We start from the raw sequence: 12,818 nt of genomic DNA on the forward strand, positions 1-12,818 counted from the left end.
AAAGGGAGGATGAATGGAAGACTAGTCCAGTGAGAGGGCGCCTAAGACAACAGGGGACTCCACTGTCCAACATCTCCCCTCTCCTCCCTCCTCTCGTTCACGTTGCACTCCCCCTCTGTCTTGTTCATGTCCCATAAAAACACACCCTGCTGTTTCACTGTGGGTGTGTGGATATTCACTTTGGCCACTTGACTAGAGTGCTCTTTGCACCTCACAGCTTATCTACCAGTTTCCTTTAGACTGAAAGAGCTGATTTAAGTGAAGAAAGGGAATCTTTCTCCCTCAGTCTTTGAGGTTGAGTGGAGAGCTTTGCAGTGGGAGAAGCAGAGCAAGATCCCACAGAGCTCAGACAGTATTACAGAAGGACTTTGATTTGCTGTGTACCGTAGGCTTAACTAGGTCGGTCTCTCTCTCCTCTCTCTCTCTCTCTCTCTCTCTCTCTCTCTCTCTCTCTTTTCTTTGACCCAATTAGAAAAGGTAGTCATGAATAATTTTTGTCAATTTACAGGATGTCACAACAGTGTTTGACGATTTTTACATCTTGTCAAAATACTTCTTACAAATGAGCAGATATTAAAGGCTGTTTGTTCATCATTATGGCATACTTCACTTCTTCTTCTAATGTGACAGCACTGGAAATTAAAAAAAAAATCATGTCATCCTCAAAAATGAGCAAAATACAGAAGTCCAAAAGAAACTGAACAGTGACACACTAGGGATAGACCTGAAATGCTGTGGTATGTATTTGAGGCTAAAAGTGGAATGTTCTGACTGGCTGAGTTGGTCCCCCACCCATGTATCCACTGAGCACATCCCTTAGAGAAGACTGGAAGCAGCAAGACCCCCAAAGCTCACAGGAACTGAAAATGGCTTTGACAGGCCTGGTGGAGCATTTGCTGACATCTGAGTCATTAATTGCAAGAAAGGCAAGCTGTAAACAATTTTATTTAAGATAAGGGTATCTTGTGCAGTCACTTTTAGTTTCAGGAAATCAAGGGTCCATAAAGAGCAATTAGTCTTACATTATTAATTCAATAGTCTTAAAGACTGAAAAGAGGGGACTCATATAAAGCCTTTTACTCTAACCTGTTGGAAAACACATTAAGTACACTTTGTTTAGAAAATAATATGAAATAAAATAACTGTTTGAATTCACTTTTGATCAAGAGAATCTGATGTATAGGTTGGAGTCTTTCTGTTGACAGACAAGCAATGGGTGTCATCACAATTAATAAGATACCACCTCCCCAAAGGCAACATTTCTAGTATTCAGATGGGAATTCCACAATATTTTTGATATATTTGTGAGGGGTTTGATATATTTGGTGGTGTTTAGTTTGATTAGGTACATGCAAAATCCTTTATGAGGTACTTTGCGTTTTCCCTTTGCCTTGCATTGTTTTTATAGATTCGTTGTATCAGGGCTTGTGCCTTTCTTAATTTGTGAGCTTCTATATTTGTTGTTTCCAGTTCTCCATACCTGCATAATAATATACTTAAATGCTATGATATAATTTAGTCAGATTCTCCACTCTTCTTATAGCATTATACATATAATCAGCTTCTTCCTTGTGGACAACTCTAATGAGAGGGTTCAGTTACTGACGCCAAATTATTCCAGAGACTCTCTCTCTCTCCTCTCTCTCACTCACTCACTCACTCACTGTCTCTCGCGCACACACACACACTTTTGTTTTGAAAGCATATCTGGGAGTTGTTGTGAGGTGATGTTGCTTGGCTGTGATGTAATAGATAAAAATTGGATTTGAACATAGGAAATATCAGAAATGAACACAGAGGTTAAAAGGTCATTATGCTTTTTGTGTCTCACTTTAGTTGGTATGTTAGGCTTGTAAGGCCATGGGTCACATACTTCAGCAGTGACATACACGTCACACTCAACCATGACACTTAAGAACATCTAAATAGGATCCCTTTGTACTTCCAAAATAATGGCTGTTGCATCATGTTTTCTAACCCAAATCTTACACAGACAATTTACAGAAAATCTGTTTTCACAACTGGGGCATAATAATTGCATAATTATTCCAGTATTCTTTTTCTCCCTATCTAGAGGTGAAATCTGGGCTTATTTGATCACAATGCCCAAATATGGCTCTGTAATGAGCCTTAATCAAGGTTTAGATTGTTATTGGTGCAGTGTGTTGAAGGCATGGCACCAGACTTGCTGCTGGGGAATCATCTGCTCTTCAGAGACCTGTCTCCCAATGACGAGTCTATTATGCAATCTTCTGAAGGTGGGGCCATACAGAAAACTCAAAATGAGGACATGCACTTCTGCTATTTTTGTATAGATGTAGGTGGGGCATTTACTCAATGGCATTTTGATTAATGCTGAGATGAAAGACAGCCCATGAAGGAAATGAAACTGATTATATTGTTTGATGCAGTTAAAGTACTTAAGATACCTAAAAGCAGATTAAATGAAATAGATATTTAAGGAGAAGTGTACTTCCTTTTCCAGATTACAGAAATTTTCCGACTGATCAAAATAAACCTCACCTGAGTGGCAGTGAGCTGGTATGCTGCTATCCGGCGAAAGGTCGTATTCGTAAGGGTCTGGAGTCTGGGGTCTGGTCTCTGGTCTCTTGGATGCTCTTTGTTCTCCAAAGATAAGGCCCCAGATATCTCACTTCCCTCCACTTATATCATTTGGAATGTAGTGTACTCTTGGCTTCGTGGAATTCCGATGGCGCCATGGTGACGGAGCTTAAATTCTGTGATCATGGGAATCTTGAAGATGCTGGAAACATGCTGGAATGGCTGCTAGTCAAAAGTCACACTTTGTCACTAAGAAATTCCCAGGATTCAGAAGATGTCTGGCATTGGCACAGTAAACCAATGGCAATGGGAGGCATGGCGTAGAGTGGTATTCTCTGAGAAGAATATACATGGGAGATTAACCTGTCAGTAGGATGACTTCAGACTTTGGAGGTTTCTCTCAAACCTCTCTACTCCCCAACCTCCAAAAAAACTCGCCATCACTTTTTTTTGTGTGAGCAAGACTCTTTGACGCCCGATTTCTTTTCTTCCCTGTTTCCTTCTGTCTGTCACCACTGTACAGTTGAAGCATTGTGTCTGCTGCTGTATTGCATCCATTGTGTCCTGACCACATTCCCTCTGGTGCAGTGTTCTTTGTTTGCTAAGACGCCATTGTACAGGATAGGTTCATCACATTTCATTTGCAGAACTTAAAAGCAGTAACACAATAATTTATTGACTCGTTAACATGAGTTATGTAATACAGATTGAGTATTCTAATTTTCTCTTGTTCTTTCATGGAAAACATATTACGTAGTATGATGAGAAAGTGTGTGTGTGTGTGTGTGTGTGTGTGTGTGTGTGTGAGTGAGAGAGAGAAAGAGAGAGCGAGAGAGAGGTTTTTCATGCTAGGTGGTCTGGCTGCAGTTTGGCTTAGATACTTTATAGGGCAGTCTAGTAAACCCAGCAAGCGGATATAGAGCAGCTCTCATAGAACCTTAGCATTAAAGAGGCTCACTGCTGCAGTCAAGTTCATAATGTCGACCATCTTACACAGCTAGCACTAAAAGCATATATGCTTAATGAACTTTTGGAAAACCATACTGATCACCACAGAAATGGCCTGGCCAAATGGTCTACTTTTAAAAACTAAATAAAAGCAGTCAGATGGCTGTATAGAGCGCCTAGGTGCTGATGATGAGTAGTGCTGAGGATCCCTAGAGAAAACATGGTGTATTAAAGCCATGTGCAAGTTGCTTTAATGGGGTCTTAATCCTGGGAGTGAGTGGGCCAGCTCTCTCTGTTACCAGGGTGTATGCAATGCTCCCTGACCTCCTTGACTTCTGACCTGCATTCTCATTTAAGGTTTAATGTTTGTGCATGTGTGACCAGTTAAAATCTGATGCTGTTGTTATTCCAGTTGTCATGAGTTCCAAACTATTTCACAATGGCCACAACACATGGCAGTCACTGACAATTCACTGACCTGAGATCAACCTGTCTGAATCGAACTGTAATCAGACTTTGCACTGCCACTGTCCATGAATGAGTTCTAACAATGTTTTCTGGTCAGTGCAGTGGCCTCAAATGCATCTGAGTGGATTCATGTTGCCCCTGGCTTGTACTTAAATGGAAGCCAAAAGAAAAGGTCCATGAAAACTATTTACACTCTTTCCTTTTCTGAACAAATGAGGGCTTTTTGTCTTCTGCCAAGAGTGTAAGATTTTCTGATGAAGTTTCTTGTACTGTTTCATTCCTGCTCTGTCTCTCTCTCTTGTTTACCCTGTCTCGCCTCACCGGACGAGAGTACAGACCACAAACCGCTGTGTTGCACTTGGACCAAAGCACACTCTACTCCTCTACTCCCCCTCTCAAGCAGGCTCGAAACAATATTCCCTTAACCCCTCCCATTATGATCGCTAAAATAGAATGCTTACACTTAGTTCATACTCAGTTTAAATGCTCAATGTAAATGCTTTACTGCCTGAATGTTCCTGAAGAATGCAGTTATTTTGTGATCAATGTTAAAAACTGGAGCCAGGGAGATTTGTTGGTATTAGATCCTTCGATGTATTACTGAAGTCAGGACAATGTGATTTAAGGTGACAATGATTAGATGCATAGATGGATAGATGAACAGTTTTGTCATAGTGTTTTGAGAAAGGATGAACTTCCGTGCACTCCATCATCTGTTCTCCCACATTCTTTCTCTCAGAAATTAGAATTTAATCACCTTACTGTCTTAATCAGTATGTGTCTCATGTGCATATGTAATAGATTATATTGTTAATTTATTAATGTGCTCACATTAAATGGCTGGCAGTGGCTGTCTGTATGAAACTCAGTGATAGTCTTAATTGAAATCCTATAAATATGATGGAACACTAGGAATATCCTATATGATATTTCATAAATACTTTAACAAATGACTTTCAAACCACCACGTTATTTTGCATAAAACCATGATTATAAAATATCTCACAAAAAGGCTGGTGGTATCTCACACACACACAGGCTTCCCCTTCATGCACTTCACATCATCAGTATAAAGTTTGTTCTTGGGTGTGGGCCTGGTTAAGGATTTCTCGGATTTCACACTAACAATAATTCTGAGAAAGGAAAACAGTAGTTTTAAGGGAGTGAAGAAATGACTAATTTCTGAAAACAAAACCCATGACTATGTGATGCCTCACTGATATGTCTGACCCAAGTTGTGCATGCATCTTTCTAAACCTCACCATTGTCTTTTGAAAATGGTGAGTTGTTTTCTTTCTTGCACTCTTGCTTTCTCTCTTAGCTCCTTGCATTCTACTCCAGCAGTGTAGCTTTGAGCTCTTGGAATGGGGCTGAAGGTTCAGAGCTTGGTTTTGCTGGAGTGTGCTGGGTTTTGCATAGTGCTGGTTTGTCAGTGAGAAGGCATGGGCCACTGCAGAGAAGTTGTAGGGATTAAAAAGTGCTATTCCATCATGCACCATCGACCCTTCAGATGTTCTGGAATTTGATCCTGGACCCTGAACACACAGTTGAGCTGCAGTCCTCCCAGTCGTGAACTTTTCCAAACTCTTCTCACTCATTTTTTTTTTCCTCTGATATGGACTATTGAGTCATTTGTCCTGTGTGTATTTGAAGACTTTTAAATACCAGATGGGGATTTATCTTATCATTTTTGCCTGTCCTCCTGAATACTTTCATCCAAACAGCCCCCCCCCCCCCCCCCCCCCCCCCCGCTCCTGCAGCCTACACAGTGCAGAGCTATAGAAATAGAAAACGATGGCAGCGGCTGGTACGATAGCTGCACATACGTGACCTCATTCATACCTAATGTTTTAGTCATTGTGTGTGGCATCTCCAGACAATCAAAACAGACCTTTACTGTAAAAATTCTGATCCTATCGGAACAGTGGAGAAAACAGTCCATACTACAGTCATTAGTCTCTCCCTTTCCCTCGTGTGTTTTTTTTTTTAGTCGTTTGTCTTTTAAAATGATAACTTACATATGTGCAATTTTTGAACTTTTATTTTGGCAATGTGCCCTTTTAGTCTGTGTATTTCACTTTGCATTCTATCAAGTGTATGTACCCTGATTAACAAACTACCAAGAAAGTGTGTGTGCATGTGTGCGTTTACAGCGCGGTGATGGATTAAGCACAGACCACATTTGAAACATCTTAGAGTTCAGCACTCACATGTTAAATGCACAGAACATCACCTGAGTGAAAGCAAAGAATGTGCACATATAAAGAGGTTTTGCTAGCTTTCTCATCATTGTCCTGTACTTGCTTGCTTTGCAGATATTTTTGGATAAAGACATTCTGTTGACACTCTGTGTATAGGCTGATAGCTCCCATAATACATGCTGCTCTAATAGACAAACAGGAAGTGTTGAGAAGCTGCCTCTGGCACAAGACCATTGGTCCAGCTCCAGACCTCTTTCACTACTGTTTGATTGTCTTTTGTTTTGGCTGTTTCTGAATCTGTCAATTGTGTGTAAAATGAATGGAGTTTTATGGGTCCCTTATATTTGAATTACAGAGAGATGCTGATGTCCATTAAAAACACTGTATTTTGACATTGCAGACATGTAGGATCATGACTGAAAATTTCATTTGGAGAGAGTTGAAGAAAGAGAATTTGAAAAGAGATAGATACTTATTCTGAGTGTTCGGATTTTAGAATTTATATGAAACTTGTAATGCATTTCCCACTGTACTGTTTGCTTTGTATAAAACGACCATTTAAGGAAAATGTATTAATTCAGTTAATTTATATTGACATTGGGCTTCAATACACATCACTCAACAAAATAGCCAGTTAGCCTATTTTCCAAACATTCTTGCTTAAAACATTGAGAATGTTTCAAATCGATGAATGGATTTGGTAATGTATTTATTTTTCAGTTTTACTATATTACCTGTTTTGCTTTTTATTTTATTCTCTGAGAAAGGTGACAGCTTCATATTTTTGAAATACATGAAAATGTATTTAACATAAGTAAAAGCAATTTTATATATGTATATGACAAAGCTATCCTTAACTGTTACTATTTATAGACAAGCAACTTCAGTATTTCACCCATCCAAAGCATCTCAGGTTAAATTAAGTGATGCTTTGTTGAGAACTGGTATCAGTTGCATTCAAGCAGAGTTCACTTTTGTCTTTTTAAATATGACATTCTGTCACGGTTCAAAGTTTTATTTGTCACGTACATAGTCATACATGGTATAACTCGCAGTGAAATGCTTTGGTAATTGCTCTGTCCAAGCTGAGGGGAGATACAGGGAACTACAGGGAAATGGATGTGGTTTGATGAATAAATAACTATGTAATGAAGGATGCAGTGGGAATGTATAATATGTGTATATATACACAATGTACAATTTCTGTGTTTTTTTGTTTGTTTTTTTTACAATTTACAGTTTTTAAAAGTCTTTTTATGATGTTATTGTGGACATCATACCCAGAGTACATAGAGTAGTCCCCACAGTTCATCAGTTGCCCTGGTTCAGGGCCCGAATGTCCTGCGGGAAGAAGCTCCTCTTCAGTCTCTCTGTTGTTGGTCTTCAGGGAGCAAAAGCGCCTCCCTGACCTCAACAGAGAGAAGAGCCTATTGTTGGGATGGGTGGGGTCCTTCACAATCCTCCTGGCCTTGGTCTGGCACCGCTTGTAATAGATGGTCTGCAGGTCAGGAAGTTCCGTGTGAGTGATGCGCTCTGCTGAACGCACTACCCTCTGGAGTGCTCGTCTGTCCTGCTTGGTGCTGTTCCCAAACCAGATTGTGATGTTCCCCGTGAGGATGCTCTCAATAGTGCAGGTATAGAAGTTCCACAGCACCTTGGAGGGCAGTCTGAAGTCTCTTAGGCATCTGAGGTGGTAAAGATGATGTCGAGCCTTCTTTGCCAGGGAGTTGGTGTGGCGGGACCAGGACAGGTCCTGCAAGATGTGAACTCCAAGGTACCTGAAACTGTCTACTCACTCCACTGTGGTTCCGTTGATCCTCACAGGTTGGTAGTTCCGCTCCTGCTTCTTGCTGCAGTCCACAATCAGCTCCTTTGACTTGCTGACGTCTAGGAGGAGATTATTTTCCTGGCACCAGTTTTCCAGGTGTTTAATCTCTTCCTGGTTGGCCCTCTCATCATTGTCTGAGATCAGGTCCATGACAACGGTATCGTCAGCAAACTTGTCAGCAAAGTGCCAGCAAAGTGTCTCCCTGTGTGTGTGTGTGTGTGTGTGTGTGTTCGTGTGTGTGTGTTCATCTGTGTGGCCACGCCCCGCCTCCCCCATGTGTAACACCTGTTTGTAATTCCTTTTCATTAACGTGTATATAAACACCTAAGGTTCTGTTGTCTGTTGTCAGTGTTTGATGTTACTCTAGCTCAATGGCTACATAATCCTTGTTCTTGGTGTAAATAAACGTATGTTCTTGTTTTCTGTAACTCGTCCCCGCGTCCTGCTTAGCCACCTATCGTTACACATTCCAGGTGTGTGAAGTGTATGAAGTCAAACCAGGATAAGATGCCTTGCCAAGGTTGCTGTTTGAAGACACAAACAGGCTGTGGCCTTTGCTATAGCAGCTCCCTGCACCAGGCTGTAGCCTTGTTTCACATCAGAGTGAATCAGCGTGTATCAGAGGATCAACAGTAGGCAGCTGTTCAGCGTTCAGTTCAGAGGTGGGTCGGTGCTACAGGATCCTCGTGTGTTGAACGTGGCCCTCTTGCCTTGCTGCCCGCCCTTCCCACAGTGCTCCTTCCTGCTTTACCGTATCCAGATGCCCCAGCTGCGGCAGGATTTCATACAGAACTCCACCCTTGGTCTCTGATGTTCCCCCATCCCCCACTCCTCACTGAGGCTGCAGTGCAAGGTCTCTGTTCCTTCTCCCTACACACATGTGTTCTGTGTTAGTGTGGTTGCTCGATCAGGCAAACCCAGTCACTTAAGGATTTGCTGTGGGCAAGGCGGAGGTGGAGGTGGAGAGGCTCACAGGAGGTCTACTTGTCCTGTTGAGGCTATTTGCTTCCCATATAATGTGGTGTGTGAGTATGCAAAACCACTGTGGCCCTACAAATATCCACCTTTGTGTGTCTTTATAATGGCATGTGTGAGTTTGAGGAGGAGGGTAGACTTTATTTAAGGCTTCCTGACTCCTTTCATATTTTGATAATATTGAGACATAGTATTTATTCAACATGCTAGACAATGCTATACTCATTGAGCATCTCAAGCACTGTGCCACTATCAAAGGTACAGGACTTGATTGGTTCATTTCATATCTCCGAAATAGAACCTTTTATGTCAACATAGCCAACCTATTTTCTTCTTCGTCTACTCTGAGGTGTGGAGTCCTCCAGGGGCCCATTTTAGGGACTGCATTTATATATATATATATATATATATATATATATATATATATATATATAAAATTAATTTTGTGTGTGTGTGTTACCTCTGGGACAAATAATACGTAAATGTCACATTTCTTTCATTGCCATGCTGATGACTTGCAGTTGTATCTTCCCCTGAGGCCTGGCAGTTAATGCTCCTTGAAGAGGTTCAATGAGTGGATCATGAACATTAAAACGTGGCTGTGCATTAACTTTCTCCAACTAAATGATAGTAAAACCCAAATTAACTCAAAGCTATCTAGCAAACCTTGGATTTCTTACCTCTTATGTTAAATCCCATGCAAAAGATTTTTGATGTAGAACTTAATTTGACAATTCAATTCTCACCCCACACAACAAGTATGAAAAACAAAATGTATTCATACTTTTATTTCTTCTTGCCTGGATTACAGTAATAGCATGTATGTTGGAATGTGCTGGTCATCGCTAACACGTTTACATCTAGTTCAGAACAGTGGCCTGTTTTCTTACGGGTACAAAGAAGTGATCATCCTTGCAACCACTCCTAACTGTTCACCGATCATCACTAAAGTTGAAAGGGCACCTTTTCAACTGCAACAGCAAGACAGTTTACCAGTTGACCTTAGAAATGCCTTAAAAATCCAATCATAAAACAATTTTATTTGATGACACCTGAATGCATTTTGTCTGTGAATATTGTATGTTATTCGTTCTATATGTGCCTCATTTAGAGTGGTGTGTACTAGCTGGGAAAGATATTTTATTGTATCTTATGTACAGCACGTTTGTCAACACTGTTTTTAAATGAGCTATATAAATAAAACGGACTTGAACTTATTCATTAGCTTGAAGACTTAATTGAACTCTGTCCACCATTCTTAGATATGTTTATGCAAATCTAAATTGCATTTTTAACTTGTTTAAGCAAAGACACTGTTGTGGGATAAATCAGACTCTTTCCTTTTTTCCGGTGGAAAAGCTCAGGAGATTAGACATCGTGACTGAAATAGGAAATAAACAACAGCTTTGAGCAGCACCTTTGGTCAGCCAGTTTCCTTTACTCGACCCTCATTAACTGCTGGAAGCACTCAGAAGATTCTTAAAACCCTACTTAACTCCCAATCACATTGTACAAAGTATCAGCGTTAAACTACAACATTTAATTAATATTGTTAAAAACTTTTAAATATTGCTACAAACTTGAAAATGATTTAGATTTTTTTAATGATTTTTTTAAAGTTTATGTTTAAGCTGATTAAAGCTGCTTCAACAGGGTAGCAATGGAAAAGCTGAAAGAATTGTCAGTAATACGATATAAACTATTTCATCATTATTTGTCTTGTCTACTCAAATAACCCCTTGCTACAGTACACATCAATCATGATTGAGGCTGTTCCATATATTGCGATTTGTCATGCTACACTTTTTCTCCATTTAAATATTTTTTAGAGGAGTCAGAAATGTTGCCTGCATCATAATAGAGCTAGAAAGACCTTCTCTTTAATGTATCACAGAAGTTTGTTTCATCAACAATAGATAGCATCATTCTGCTCAATGCACTACGGCATATACAAATAAGCACCACAATATCCCAAAAACTATCCTTTGGTTTCCTATTTCCCAATTTCAATAGTCTTGTGTGTCAGCTGCAGTCAGTGTAGTGGCCATTAGGTTCTGACCAGACAAGCCTGTGGAATCATCTCATGGCCCAGTGCTTTGTCTTGGACATATTTTCTGGTCTGCTGAGATGGTACAGACCCACGTGACCACGAGCCAGTGTAGGCTTTCTGAAATAGCCATACTAAATTATGGGTTTGGGCTGGACCCAGTGTGAGGAGAGCCTGAAGTCTGCAGTAACACACTGTCTATGAACACTGGTAGTTATTCCATATGATTTCAGTTCAGTACCTTCCTGTTTGTGAGGAGTCTGTCAACCTTGCTAATGTTTTCCTACTCATATTTTTTTTTTTTTTTTTTTTTTTTTTGGTTGAAACCACAGTCTGACTTTTCACTTTTTACTATTCCGGGCTTTAGTTTGGTAGTATAAATGGAAGCCTATCAACAAACCACAGCATTCTGAAGTATGAGGGCCCACAAACAACTAGCTACTAGACATGAAGAGAAAACTTATATAAACCTTGTAGTATCAACTATATATAGTTATGACACGTCTTTATATGACATGTCTTACTGAAAGTTCTTTACATTTTGCACATTTAAATTCTTCTGTGTGTTGCAATTAAATAAATCACAACATGGAGAGTTCAAATCGATGGACTGAAACTGTGACTTGTTGATGATGTCTCTGTCTCCTCCACACCAAGCTCTAAAACTTGGCTTCAGTGCAGCGCATCCTGTCAGACATATTACCAACTCCCATTTCCAGAGCTCTCCCTCTGAGACAGTCCTCTTTTTGTAAATTTGATATGCTGCATGAATGAACCTGTTAGTTCAGAGGTGTCATGTCCTTGACATTTCAGTGCTGTGAGATATCACGCCATGTAATTATTTCAGTTTGATACCATTTGTTTCCTGGCTGATAGAGAATTAATCAAAGCAAAACCAAGCAATCGAAACTGTCACAGTTGAAATGATCTCTCTAAATAACTACAAACAATTAAAACATTTTGAAAAATAAAATCTGCAAGATGTGTCTCATATTTATTTCATGCATATACTGTTGATGTGCAAGGTGAAATGTGCTATAAGGCTGATTGATGGGAGTTTTAGATTTTAATTTTATGTTTTAATATTTGCAGTAGCTTTTGCAGTATTGTACAGAGTATTTTTTTTTAACTTGTTATGAATGATAAAAATGATTACATTTCTATTTGGCTCTCTATGGTATGTGGTACTACCAATATATCATCATTTTTCTTTCTATTTCATCAACCTGTAATGAAAAATTCAATTTAGTGCTGGTTTCAGAAAGAATGTCAACTCATGCAGTTCAGCTAGGGGTTACAGTTATTGTTTTGTATACACTGGCACAGGCTGTGTGTGTTCTGTCATAGTATTGTCTGTTACACACACACACACACGCAGAACGGATACTACATCATATTTAACAAGCTATGAGTTTCCTTAAGCTTAGTTATCTTCAGTAGCCACAAGAGTTGTAGGATGTAGAGACAGACCTAAACAATGAATACATTTAAAGGAGTCAGACAGGCAATGGATTAGGTTATTGGAAGTTGACTGAATCTATAATCAGCCTTAAAGTGCTTGAGGTTCCATGACTCTGAAAGTCCCCTCTACAGCTGTGCAAATGTTATGAAGTACCTGAAAACAGATATGTGAACACCAAAAACAAGTTTATCATTGCTTTGATTTAACTGTAATTCTCCCTTTGAATGGTATGTTAGATTGAAGTTGGCCTAGCAGATAGACACAACCCACTTTCCTAAAATCTTCAGCAGATTTGGTTATATGTAACATCTGTGTCAATATTATGAA

This window comes from Electrophorus electricus, chromosome 14 (assembly GCF_013358815.1).
Source record: "Electrophorus electricus isolate fEleEle1 chromosome 14, fEleEle1.pri, whole genome shotgun sequence".
Classification (NCBI taxonomy): domain Eukaryota; kingdom Metazoa; phylum Chordata; class Actinopteri; order Gymnotiformes; family Gymnotidae; genus Electrophorus; species Electrophorus electricus.